Source organism: Eublepharis macularius, chromosome 3, assembly GCF_028583425.1.
Source record: "Eublepharis macularius isolate TG4126 chromosome 3, MPM_Emac_v1.0, whole genome shotgun sequence".
Lineage (NCBI taxonomy): Eukaryota > Metazoa > Chordata > Lepidosauria > Squamata > Eublepharidae > Eublepharis > Eublepharis macularius.
In genome coordinates, this window is record NC_072792.1 from 94,986,049 (window position 1) to 95,000,295 (window position 14,247).

The 14,247-nt window shown below is 42.1% G+C and overlaps 1 protein-coding gene across 2 annotated transcripts in view; it reads right to left on the reverse strand.

Moving 5' to 3' along the window:
• Positions 1–9,283, reverse strand: part of DYRK1A (dual specificity tyrosine phosphorylation regulated kinase 1A) — a 291,221-nt gene extending 281,938 nt beyond the window's left edge. For both annotated transcript variants that reach the window (XM_054973646.1, XM_054973645.1), the window contains exon 1: positions 8,785–9,283. The gene's annotated coding sequence lies outside the window, so the exon portion shown is untranslated. The remainder of the gene's footprint in view (positions 1–8,784) is intronic.
• Positions 9,284–14,247: the final 4,964 nt, after the last annotated feature.

Here is a 14,247-nt window from a genome sequence, read left to right on the forward strand (position 1 = left end):
AATTGGGACAATGTTGTACATCCCCGCACAGTTTAACCGAACATGAAAATTACAGGAACTTACACAAGGCTCAGTATTTGAACACTCCAACATTATTTTATGCTCTTATATGTATTATTTCAGTTAAACTCTCAACAGAGTAACTTGCACAGTTAGTTACCAGAATGTATTAGATGCAGAGGTCGCTTCCACACATCCTTAATGGAACGGCCTGCCAACGGAACTCTCATGGGTTATCTCACTCATTACACACATTTCCCATGGGCGAGCAGGTCATGATGATCCCAGTTTTTAAGCATTTTTTGTGAGACCTGTTTTGGTCTGTGTTTATTTTTGATACAAGTTTTCCACATGATTATCCTCCTACCGTATCAATGCATGCAGAGGCTTTTTTGTGCTTCAGAAGAGCCCTCCCACAAATCTCCAACCCTTCCTCTCATCATCACCCCTCCTTTAAATATCACACATGCATCTCGCTCACTAGTATAATCATATAATTCTCCCCTCCTTTTAAACTTTTTTAATGGTCCTTGAACTATTACAATATCTACGTATATAAAGGGAATCATACTGCACTCAGCAATTGACCTATAAGTCTAGGAACAATACTGAGAACAGAATGCCATTTCTGCTTTTATTTTAAACTAGCAATAAGGCCCATTGTTTGGGAAAATATAACGGGACTTAGCAGCACTTCCCCCCCTGCGCCTCCCCCAATGGCATCAGTCGAGGGGGGGGTCGGAGAAGAGAACAGAGGCTCCCTCCTCCTCTGGCCCCTTGGCCACCGCTTGGCTTGTGGACAGCCCTCCCAAGACCCCGCGTAGGCAACGGCGAACCATGCCCCCCCAGCCGCTGTGGGGCTTTGGGAGGGCCTTGCTGCCACACTGTGCCTTTCCAGGTCTCTGGAGGGCCGAGGAGACAACAGGAAGGCAAATCATTTTGCCCCCAACTTGCTTCTTATCCCTGCTTACTACACCTGCATGGGGATAAGGAGTGAGTTGTCAGGAACACGGTTTGCCTTTTATATAGTAGTTTATGGAATTGCGTGATCGTGCTACTCTACTGTTCGCATATTTATTAAACACGTTTGGGATAGGGAAAACTTGAAAAAACTGGGATATGTGGAAGCGGCCAGAGGTCTGCATTCTACCATTCCAGTACATAAAGTTTAAAGCCTTCATCCAGTCTAAGAGCCTCCAATGGAAGAGTCGATTAACTTGGAAGCTCTTCCTCCAGTGAATGTGGACAATTCCAGATATTTATTATAACGTATTTATGTGGCATGTGTGTGCATAAGTCACAGATTGTATAATATTCCAATCCAAGTACATGTGCATAATATTACACCCGAATAATGCTAAATAAAAATTCACTGATGTGTGTTGTTTATAATGAGGTTAAAAAATATATCAAGACACTACAGATATACATGATATTGTACACCACTTTCTATACAATGGGATACTACTTCTCTATCTGAAGGAATTCTTTAAAACATCCTGTACAAATACTATACCTCATGATATTATTTGACAATTGCCAGTGTATGTCAGAGTCATCAGCTGTAGCTATACTTGAGCCGTCATCTTTCAATCACTGTATCTCTCTAGAAAATGAAAGACTCTGCTGAGCAAAAAGTAGCTTTACTGGTTCATTGCATTATTTTTGCACACTGCTAGCAATCATTGCCCTTTCATATAACTATATAAACTTCTTTCAGTTAGGGAACATTGTATGGTTCTCACCAAGATAGTTAGAAGGTTAGCATGGCAGTCAAACAACCACCGTTTTGATTGCAGACAAATACTGCCAAATATTCCATGAGAGAAAGCGACAGCTTACCTTTATATCTAATTATAGTGTTATTTGTTAAGAAGGGCAGGACAGAGAACTACCTGTACTCCAGCTTTGCTACAGTCAGGGGCAGACCTAACAGCACAGTTTCAGTATATGTACTGAAACATAAAGCATCATCAAAGAGAAAAAAAGTTACTTGCTGCCTAGTTACCACAATTTCCTTGGGAAAGAGTGTTATTTTGCTTTATTTCAGTTTTACTTTCATTTGTTTTTCTAATTCTGAGACTGTACAATGTTCCTGCAAACATTACCCAATTAGTTTAAAGGTATAGTAATTCATCTGTAAACTTGCAAAAAATAGTTGACAAATTTGTTTTTGTAATCAGTTCAATTATCAGTTCTTTATATTGATGTATCCTTTTTGTTCTCATCAGAAAGTTAATGCTTTAACAATATATGAACAAAAAGCCAACCCTAAATAGTAAATTTGTGCTTGGGCTGCAACACTTCAGACTGCAGTTGACAGCTCAGCTTCTCTACACAGAAAGAGAATAAAAAATAGGTGCCACTTTCAGACCTTTGAGGATGGGTACATAGGGTCTGTTTCCACATTTTGTAATCATCCTCAAGCTTTAAACAGTACCTGCTGAGAGTGTACCATCAGACATCACTGTCCAACTCCTGAGGTAGCTACAAAGAGTAGACCTGCAAGGAATCAAAGAGGGGAAAAACACACTTCCTCTCCCCCCTCTGCAGTTGACTCCTCTGCCCTCCATCCTACTTCTGCTTTCACCTTCTCCTCTTCTCACTCCTGCTAATCCCCCGCCCCACTTCTAAACTTACTGCTTTTAAAATGCCCAGTTGTAATGCTGACTGTGATCTTGCATGGGCTTGGTTTAAAAAAAACCCAACACTTTAACTTTTTCAGATTTTTCTGCAAACCCCTACATTTGTGCAGAAATCACTTTTATTTGTACATGGCCCAATGTGGAGTTTTTTGATCCATATTCTGAGGCCATGGTCAGAATTAGAATATAAACATAGTAGGTGGGGGAAATGACATAAGATGACAAGCATCCAAACATCTATAAAAGTGGAAGCACCTAATTTTCAAAAGCATTTAATGAAACATTTCTGCTTATGATGAAACTGTAACCACATATATATGTTTAAAATGGTACCAGTTATGTTACAAATTCAGTTGTCTTGCTGGCAACACAAATTATAAACACAGAATATACAACTATGGTTGATCATAATTAAAATCTATGTTTTAGACAAAGCAACTAGGGAAGTAATTAATACTGTATTTGCCTGTCAGAAAAGAAAGTTTCCTTTAGTTTACATCCTCATTTTAGTATGAATGGCTAGTCTATGTCTCTGGCCTTTTTCACCAATTAACCAACAACAAACTGACATTTAACTCTTTTTCCTTGTTATTTCTAGTCAACTGGGATTGAGAACTATTGCTTGGAGAGGGAGGGAATCAGCAATATAGACTACAGGATAGAGATCCCAGAAGACTGGGAGGAGGAGGGAATTAGTGGTTTTGTAGGTATTGAGGCAGGGATAGAAAAACAGGTGAGCAGATGTAAACGGATAGAAGTTACATCAAAGTTCAAAAGAAATTATCATTGACTATCAGGCAAGTATTAATGTAAAAACACTACCACTCAGTGTGTAACCTAAGGTTTCTTTTCATAGTTAAGTATTCCCATTTAACAGTCTTGTGTTTTGTTATAAAAAACTCTTAGAAGTTTCCTTAAAATAATACAAAGCCAATTTTATGCATTGTTTGAGTTCAACAGGAGCTGACTCCCAAGTAAATTGGTATAGTATTACAGTAGTAAATTTCCTTTAAAAAATTTTTTAGGGTTAAAGTGTCAATGTTATGACTAAAGTACATGTGCAAGCCAGGCACTGGCTTTTTATTCATTTTAAACACAAGTTCCAATTAAGGCAAATAAAACTTTAGAACCTCCAAATATAAAAATCAATGACAAAACATAGAATTCTACTGAAGTCATATGTAGTTGATCTAAACCTGAATTACACATTATTACTTCAAGGTGCAAAAGAAGTAGAGAGGTGCAATTTCTAGTATTCTGTTCCAGTGCAACTGTAGCCCCATCCCCTACTCCCACTGCATTTCATGGTGTTCCTCAAGGGACAGCTTTTCTAGCAGCACAGGATGTTGCAGCATGAAAAAGGAAGTGGAAAGATTCATTCCAGTCATAGTTCTCTGGATTCAAACCACTGTATGCATGGTCTTGGACTTCAGATTTAGAATGTCATCTGAAGGTATATGTAAACAAATATTCCTCACGGAGGTTAATAAGTCAAATTTGCTAGAGGTCAAAAATAAAACTAACTATAACCTTCTAAACCCCTTTACAGAAGCAGTTTAAATATTATATAGAGTTTTCAAAGTATATAAAAATTAGTATGGTCTTCACTGAATCTGTAGTTAAATGATTCTCAAACTTGAAAACCCCCAAATTTGAGGACCCCCATTCTAATTTTAAACTTTTCACTTGGATACTCAAACTGTCCCATCCTCCCTTAACAGAGACTGTCATGCACTGGACAGTCCCGTCAAAGTGCATAACAAGCTGTGCTTGTCCAGAGGCCTCTTTCCTCAAAATAATATAACCATATCATTTATATTTTAAAAGCAAGTAGAAGTGCAACAGTCATACTGCCTGTACATGGCAAACCAGAACAGGCCTTAGGTAGACGGCTCTATAAGGCCATAATGTAAAATGCCCTGACCCTAGTTCTAATCAATTTCACTTCTTGATTAGAAGGGGCAGAAGAAACATCCTTACGGGTCAATGACTTCTACCTAGAGGTGCCACTTTCAAACCTTTGAAGGTTGGTGCACAGGGTCTGTTTTCACATTTTGTGACCATCCTCAGGTTGTGGACAAATAAACATGGGTAGGAAGATGTCTAAAAAGCTTTTGCTACTGCTCACAGAAATAGAAGATGAACGGCATCATGCAAAAACTAAACTTCCAGTGTTTAACTGAAAACCTCCACCGGCTTTTATGACCTGTGTTGGAGGCATGGACACTGACACCCCTGACTGGTGACAGCTCCAAGGGTGAGGCAGCATTGGCCATTCCCCAGATGTTCACTGGGGATCCTGGCCTTATAAGGGTACATTTGCTACTTGGCTGAGCAACAGTAGATGAGGAGTTGATTAATGTTGCAGAGGCCTGGCATGTGGGTGTTCATGGGGTCAGATCTCAACAGCATGTTAGCTCCCAGTGGGGCTGACCCATTCATATACAGCCTAGTCAAGGGCAGGGCTGGGCCCCAGCATTAGGCACCAGGAAAACCACCCCTGCCCTTTCATAAGATGTTCTCTTTCCACAAGAGGCTAGGAGCACCCAGAGGGACTGCACAGCCCATGAAGCTGCTTTCTAATGAAAAGGCAACATGATGAGGGACTGCCAAACTCTCTCTCCTAATTCTAGGAGAAGGGGGGTGAGGTGGCTTGCCTTCCCTGTTACTTCCAAGGCATGTAGTGCAGGGATTGCTACTGTGGGAAGAGTGAAGGACAGGACCATCATCATCACCACCCCTCTCCCAGCAGCATCTCTGAATCTCTATGGTGAATTCATTGGAAAACAGTGAAAAACAGACATTTTATACCTAACGTAACTACAGCACAGTAGTACTGAACAACAGTATTAACAGTATAGTTCCTTGATGATACTTGGCCAATTAAGAGTTTCTAGGGCTGAGACAACGGAACTCGGAAACCAATCACTGAGTGTTCTGGTTGGCGCTTTAAGGTGATTGGAAGGGAGAGGATGGAATAGTGGCAGCTATATGAATTCCTGCCCTTTGAAAGAATGGGAAGACAATTCTGTTCTCTTCCCAAAGCAGAAAGTTCCTGTTCTCATTTCTAGAAAAGTGAGAGGACTCAATTCTCATGTTAAGACATAAAAAAGGCTCTCCCCTCTGTCTTTTCAAAGGACACATGGGCCACTTGGAATACCCTCACAAATGCTACGAGTCCCTAAACCTTAGCTTGGAAAAATGCTGGTTTTGCTGATAACCACAACTTTAAAAAACTTATACATATTACCTAATTTGCTTAATATATACAGTCTCCATGAATTTAATTTGTATAACTTTAATCAACACTAATCAGTAAACGACAATACCAAATATGTCACATAATTAATATATTCAGTTTCATAAAATTCACATAAAAGCATCAAGGCCAAAAGTGTTTCAAAATGCATGAGCAAATCTAACATACATGTACTGATTAACAAACTTCTTCCATTGCCACAGTCACTACTGTGTCAAAATTAAGTAAAGCTTAAGCTTATCTGCTTGTGTCCCAATCCTGTAATTACCCATACAGAGAAACATATCTTTCTCTACTCAGGATAGAAGAGAGACAATTCTCACTCATTTTAAGAACCATAGCTAGAGTACACCAATCAGAATGAAAGATTTCTTTGAAAATAAGTTAAACATAAGTATCAACTTATAATACATTAGAAACCTTGATTGCATAAAATATAAGAAAAATAAAAATACACTTACCTTTAATAAAGGCTAAATAAACAAGGGTTCCAATTATATGCACATTTAATTGTAAGTCTCACTCTACTCAGTCTTTCTTCTGAATAAACATTGGTCTATCACCTCACAATTTTATCTCATAATGGAAAAATCTCAACGGTTATTTTTTTAAATAATTTGTATTTTTTTGAAGTTAAGCTTTAGCTTTAAGGTTAAATCACCCTTTTAAAAATTAGCTGATCTTCACTTTTTAAGAAATCTTATTTAGAAATGTGTGGTGCACAGGTATCTATTTTCTTTCATCTCACTGTCCTATTCAATGCAAAGGATCATCTCGTATGAACACCCTTCAGCCTGATAAAAATCTAGACAGCTACAGATCATACCTTCCTTGGAGAATAAAAACATATGTAACAAGTCATGTAATGCCAAATCGCACAACACTCCAGGTAATAAAACCATCTATCCTTCTCTTTAACTAAATCATTCACAATCCACAACTGAGTTCTCCTTCTAAACATGCCCAAACTTTGATTCAGTGACTGTACATATAGTTCAATTGGGTCCTGCCTTACATTTATTAACTTTATGATTTTGGAAAAAATACTAAAGTGCTTGTCTGGAAGTACTGGCAAAAACAAGAAAATAGAATCAAGAATCAAAATGAAGGTGGTAAGAGAATCAGTTCTATACACTGATTTTAGATTCTAGTGCTAATGTATTTAATTCTCCTCCACACTTTTGCAAAATAAATCAATATTTTAAACAGAAACAAAATAACTTTACTGGAATGCTACACTTTTCAAATAAATTATGGATTGATAATCCTATGAATAGGCCTATTTAGTACTTTATACTGGATTTCAGTCGTTGCAAACTAATTTCCAAACTGAAGGCACTGACAAAGTACTTAAAGTAACAGTACTGAATACTGTACCAAAGGTACACCCATAACAATGTAGTCAGATTGTTGCTTAGAATTCAAAGCACTACTCAGTAGTGCTTTGTACTGCAAAACTGTCTTCATTTAGAGACAACAAAACCAATACTTTTATATTAACAAAATTCAGAATTATTCTTTACATATATAACCCTCCAAACAACATATACCAGATTTCATTTTGAACATGTAAAAGTAGAGAGTACACTCTCTCAACACTCTGCCAGCAAAGAACAGAGTATAGCACTCCTTATGACAGAGTTTTGTCTTGCATGGTATCAGGTCAACACTGCAAGTAAATGCACTGGTACAAGTATTTAGGATTGAGATGCAGGTCCTCCTGGCATGCCATGTCAGTTCTCTCACTCTCCCACCCCCATTATTAACTACTTAAATAGTCCTCAGAGTTCTAGGGAACCACACACAGGATCTTTTTCACATTTTACAAACTTTCTCCAATTAAGAGGTTATAATCATAACACTCAGAACTTAAATACTTCAGGAGTTTGGTTTCTGATGTGGAAACGTGGGGCAGTAATAGCAGAGAAATAACCTTGCTACATAGACACTGGCAATAGAAATAACACTTGCTATAACAATGTAAATAGCATTTGCTGATTTTTGTTTAGTTCTGTCTCTTGATTTGACTTTTTAAAAGATAGTTGTCTGATTATAAAAGCAAGGGAGATAACCAAAGAATCTTGACTAGAAAACCTCTGGCCAGGTCTAAGCACAGATTCAAAATGAATGTTCAGGGAACTCAATTAGAAGTTCTTTTGAAATCAACACAACTTAGTAAAAATGTTAGGGGCCTAGCTAAAAGGTTATAAAATAATGTAAATTTAATAATTATTGAGAGATGTGAATATCCCAATAAAGTATTTCTTTCAGACCCTTATGCAAGACTCAAAATAATTTTTTGTTTCTAATTTCCTTAGTAACACAATTTAATTGCCAAGTGACCACCCCGAGTGACCTAAGTGTAGCATTTAAACGCTGCAAGTACCCTAAATTGACAGAAACCTCACGAGAGACTACTTTTCAGCCACCCCAAGCAATCATCTACGTGCATGCAGACAAGCACCTAAAACTACCGCTACAACAGGTGCTAAGAACTATTACTTTCCTCCTTACCTGACGGGAGGGGGGGTTGAAGAGGGGGGAAACCAGAACTTCTTCCATCTCTTACCGGGCCAGGAAGAATGAGCAACGCCGAGCTAGCAAGAGCAGATCCTTGGCCAGATGGGAAGGGTCTCCCAGGCCTCGAACGTCCCCTTCCCGGCTTCAGACAGACGAGAGAGCCTTCTCTCCCCTCCCCAGGCCTAACCCGAAGTAACGGCCCGAAAACCAACCGGTGTCCTCTCCTCCCCCCAAGTCGGCCGTCTTCTCTTTCGCCTCACCACCGGGGCGGCCCAGGCTGCCTCTTCAAGATGGCAGCGGCCCCTCTCCCCGTAAGGGTGAGCCAGCGGCCCCGCTGCTAGAGAAGCCCTTTCCACTTACCCGTTTTTGGGGCGGTGGCCGCCTCTGGTTCCAGTCCGGGGGCCGCGGTCGCCCTGACAGAGGCCTCCTTTCTCAGGATGCGGGGAGGTGGCGGCAGCGGCACTCGCGCAAAGGCGGGTGGGCTCAGCTCATTCCCCGCCTCAGCCAGCGGCCCAACCCAGTAACGTCTCCCTCTCCGCAGTCTCCTCAGCCGGCTTGCAGACTTAACCCGCCATGCTCGGGCCCGTGCAGAAAGAAGCAAAAGCGAGCCTCGGCCCCGGAGCGGAGCCCAAAGCGCGCCTCCCTCTTGCGGGAGGAGGGCGGCCCGGTCCGGCAGGCGGATCCGCGGCGTTTCCTGGCCGGGCAGATTTTCTATCGCTCACAAAATGGCGCGCGTTCCAAACCTGCGCAGCGATCGGCAGCGGGGCCCGGACCCGGTGCAGAGGCTTCCTTCTACTGCTGCTCCCGGAGCCAGGCCAGGCAGAGCGGAGAGCGAGAGAACGGAAAAGGGTAGCGCAACGCTGAACCGAGCCCCCGGGAACTCCTCGCTCGCTCGCGCCCCCTCCCTGCCACCCCCCGCTCTCCTCCCCCTTTCGAGCGCCGCCGTCTCTGATGCCTCCGAGCCGGCTTCTCTGGAGGTGTGCGCCGGATAGCTCCAGCATACGCACACACCCGCTTCGCTTTTGCGACCACCGGCGAAAGTGGGTAAATCCCCTTCCCCGAAACCCGAGGGAGAAATAATCTATGCAAAGTTATAAATCGGGCGGGAAGGTTTTTTTTTTTTTAAAAACCCAACTGACAAAATGGCGTCTGGAAGAACCTGTTACTATGGCAACTGTCAATCATGCCGGACGAGCCCCGCCCAAGCTAGGCGGGAATCCACGCTGACGAGGAGGGGAAAGGAAAAACCGAAGAGGGGAAAGGCCGAAGGCGGGGCTTGGTTACTTTGGCAACCACAGCTTCATTCCCTTCCCCCCTGTCGTGTAGTATATAAATTCGGAGGGACGCGCTGTATCGCAGTGATTAGCAACAGCGCCGGAAGGATTTTGTGCTTTCCTTTCGGGAAAGGAGCTTTAGCCCCTTCCCATCTTCGGAGACTGCTGCAAGGTTACTAGAAAATCCGTGGACTGAAGCTTCACTGAATCCCCACTTAAGACCAAATACTGTACGCCACCGTCGATTTTCCTACATAGAACTGATGGGGTAGGGAATTGGCCGCTTCGTAGAAACTAGAGGATGGGATTGTCGCGTATTCTGGATGCGCACGTCCGCTACAGAGCCGCAAGGTTCAGGAAGGGGATGGCTGCCTCCTGTATCCCAGGAGGGATGTACTAAAACGAATGACAGGATTGCCCACTGAAAATAATGGGAGCTGCTTGAATGCCCATTGGAAATAATGGGAACCTGGAATGCCCATTGACTTGCATGGGCTCCACTGAAACATATTAGAGCAAAAAAAAAAAAAAAAAGGTGCAAAGAAAACGTGGAATGGATTTTCAAGGAAAATCTCTGGGCCCAGATAGACTGTTCTGGGACTGGATTGACAGGCCCCTGAGTGCAATGATGGCCCCTGGGTGTGACAGAAGGGGTCTGGGACTGGACTGACAGGCCCCTGACTGGAATGATGGTCCTTGGGTGTGACAGAAGGGCTTGGGGACTGGAATGACAGGCCCTTGACTGGAATGACGATCCCTGGGTGTGCCAGAAGGGGTCTGGGACTGGAAAGACAGGCAAGAGACCATGATTCTACTCAGGGGCATCTCATTCCAGACCCAGAACAATTCTGCCATATTTAGAGACTCTCAGTCCTTTCAAGAATGAGTCATTTAGGTCCCAGAAAGCTTCCGCTACACCCAGAGGCTTTCATTGCACTCACGGGCCTGTCATTCCAGTCCTCGATCCCTTCTGGCACACCCAGGGGCCGTCATTCCAGTCAGGGTCCTGTCATTCCAGTCCCAGAGCCCTTCTGTCACACCTAGGGTTCGTCATTCCAGTCCCCAAGTCCTTCTCTCATACCCGGGGGTCATCATTCCAGTCTCAGACCCCTTCTGTCACACCCAGGAGCCATCATCCCAGTCAGGGCCTGTCATTCCAGTCCCACACCCCTTCTGTCACACCCAGGGGCCGTCATTCCAGTCCCCAAGCCCTTCTGTCACACCCAGGGACCGTCATTCCAGTCGGGCCTGTCATTCCAGTCCCAGACCCCTTCTGTCACACCCAGGGGCCATCATTGCACTCGGGCCTGTCAATCCAGTCCCAGAACAGTCTATCTGGGCCCAGAGACTTTCCTTGAAAATCCATTCCACGTTTTCTTTGCACCTTTTTTTTTGCTCTAATGTGTTTCAATGGAGCCCATGCAAGTCAATGGGCATTCAAGCAGCTCCCATTATTTTCAATGGGCAATCCTGTCATTTGTTTTAGTACATCCCATCTCAGGCACATGTACTGACGCTCACCTCTCTCTATAGGTTTAAACGGATTTGTGTTTATGCGGTTTGCCAGACCGATTCTTTCTCTAGGATATCACACCAAATAATCTGATTCCAGTGCAAGCCACTGGAATTGTGTGATCAAAGCACAAACTTCTCCAAAGATGCTGTGCCTTCTTCTAACACAACACACAAGGACAGGAAACTGCACATGGTCAAATGAATTTATCTCAATTGGGATTTCTCTCAAATGGAATTATTTTTACTTTTTATCACATTTACTTCATTGGTATAAGTACTTTTAAACTATTGTTCTATGATATAGCCTAACACATTTTAAAACCTTGCTTAAACTTGTTCTGCAATTCCTCTTTCTAGTTACGTTTTTAATATTTTCAGTGTGCAAAGAGAGTTTAAATAGTTCTTTGGCCACTTTCTCACAGATTATTTGCTTCAGGTTTGATGCTTTGGGGAAAATGTTTTTCCCCCTACTTCCCCACAGTATCATGGAAGTTCGGTGCACAACTCAGGTTTTTCTTAACTTGGTATTTCCCAAACCTGCTTTGCTGCAACATTTTGAGGGAAACTTGCAAAGGTACTTTGGCTACCAGGTAGGTGGGAAGGTCTGGATCTTCCCAGTTCCACCAACACAGCAGCCATTTTCCCTGTCCTGACTGTGATGTTTCCTTTTGCTTGCAACTCAGGAATAGGGTAATCATTCAGGTTCTTGCTCTGAAGTTAATATAACAGAGAGAGGGGCATGTTCAAAACAATGTCCATTTGTTAGCATGCTTTCATCTTGACTACAATGATGCCTGCTGTTTTATCAAGCAAAAACATCACTTCAGGATATTTTGAATAACAACTATAAAATAGGAATGGCCATTGAGCTCAATATTAGCTGCTGGTCTGAAGTAAAGCAAGTTTGGGGTCCCATGTGAGATCACTGGCTCTCTGCAGTTGCTAAATTGTGAACCATGCCCCAAACTTCAATGCTCAACCCTCTGATTGAACATTCAGTATGGGCTAATGCATGATTTGATAGGCCTGTGCTTTTGAGTTCTGCATGTCCTGACAGGAAAGAAGCAGGGTCTTCATGTAAGACAGTGCCTCTTTAGGAAGTTATCTTCAATCCTGTCTGATCTCTGAAGGGCCAGTAAGATCTAAGATTTGGTTTAATCTGCTTCTTTCTGAGTAGACATCCTTGGGCATGCATAATTCATGGTCCACCTTCCTGTGATTCAGCAGCTGTTTTAATAAGAAGTCACCAAGAGGCTCCATTTCTGGCTAAAGGGAGATGATGGTGGCTTTGCTCCATGTCCTCCACTGCCAGCTTGCTCTCCAAAAGGCACCTTTGGCACTCTCTTGCCTGAGCTGCTGTGCCTCATGCTGAGGAGAGAGCAAGAAGGCACACAGTCTTATGAAGATGCTAGTTGACTCAGAGCAGTCTTCTGCAGTGGGGAGCTTCAGCACCCTTTCTTCTTCTGTCACTGCCTTCTTGCTCCCTCCCTGGCATGAAACAGATTAGCCCTGGCTAGCCCTTCTTAATAATCATCGCCTGACTCAAACGGGCTCCTGAAGTGGGAAACATCAGTGGCCTTTACTTCCATATCTGCATTCTTGCTCTTTCAGAAGATTACTAATTGGTAGCACTAGCAAATGAGCATACTTCATGCATAGGAATTTTTTTTTAAGATTCAAATGCCATCCACAGCACAATAAGCCCTTAAAACTATCTTCCAGCAATTGTATTTATGAAAAAAACATTGAGTAAAATAAATTATGTTGCTGTCTTCTAAGTGCTGTAATACTTCTGTTGCTCTTGCACTATTATTTATAAGATTTATATGTTGCTTCTTCAGAGGCCTGCTTGAGGTGTCAAAATAAAAACAATACAATAGCATAAAAACAAGAATTGGCTAGTCGGGGGCCATGGGCTTCAGGGGTTAAAAAATGCTTTCCTAGAAATATAAAGATGGTTTTTAACTATCAGAAGACTTACTGGTAGGATTCTAGACTTGTTTTTATTCACGTTACGGTTGGATATAATCATAAAGCAGGACTCTGAAGAGGCAGCATAGGAATGTAATAAATAAAGGATTATTTTGTAATTTCCATTGTGGCAACTAAGTTACAGTCTTATTAGTCAGGTGATTTTTTCCATGGACTATCATAAGTAATGACAAGATGTTAGGTAACATGGAGTTGCAATGCAAATTTTTTTGATGAGGGATTTCCCAATATTGAAACATACTAAATATTCCATTTCAAGAAAGAAGTATCTTCTGGGATGGATTGATAAGAAAACCTGGTGTTTTCATATCATCCACAATAATTAAACTGGAATAACTGTCATTCCAAATTCTGTATTTCAACTACTTAGAAACCAGTCCATTCATAAATGCAATGCAGAGGGGTGCAGAAAAGGAAGTTGCCTAATAATATTCTTTTCACACCTTTATTGTGGTTGGAAGAGGCTGGTTGAAATGTGAGTAATAAACATGAGTAATAAACATGAGTAATGGAATTCCGGTTTGGGATTAATGGCGATCTGAAGGAGCCTAGAGATCTGGGCTGTCCGAGGCACTGTTTTTTTGGAAAGCGAGGCACTAGAATGCCTGCTACCGACCCAACTTCAGGGAGAAGTTGGGATTGAACACTTTGCACCCCGAGAGAGTGTGATCTCGGTGAAGGGGGGAGTTCTGAATCAAGGATTCTCCCAACCACCTTGAGGTCCCCTCGGAGAAGGGCGAGCTACTAACTCTGCAGTACCTCAGGAGTCATTTAATTGGCATAAGATCGTCAGAAACCAAGCCTCAGCAACAGCTTTGACCAAAAATAAATGAAGGAAACAACACAGACAACACAGAAAATCATCGAAAGGTAAAGATCGTTATCGAACTTTGTAAATTGAAATGGAGCGGTAAGATCAAGATTTTTTTTTTAAAAAAAGGCTTAATCTAATAGAGTAAACAAGGAACAATTATTGCGTAAAAACTTTGACGCTGGTGAAGTTTTAAGCATTAAAAAAGTGATAAGAAGCATTGTTTATACA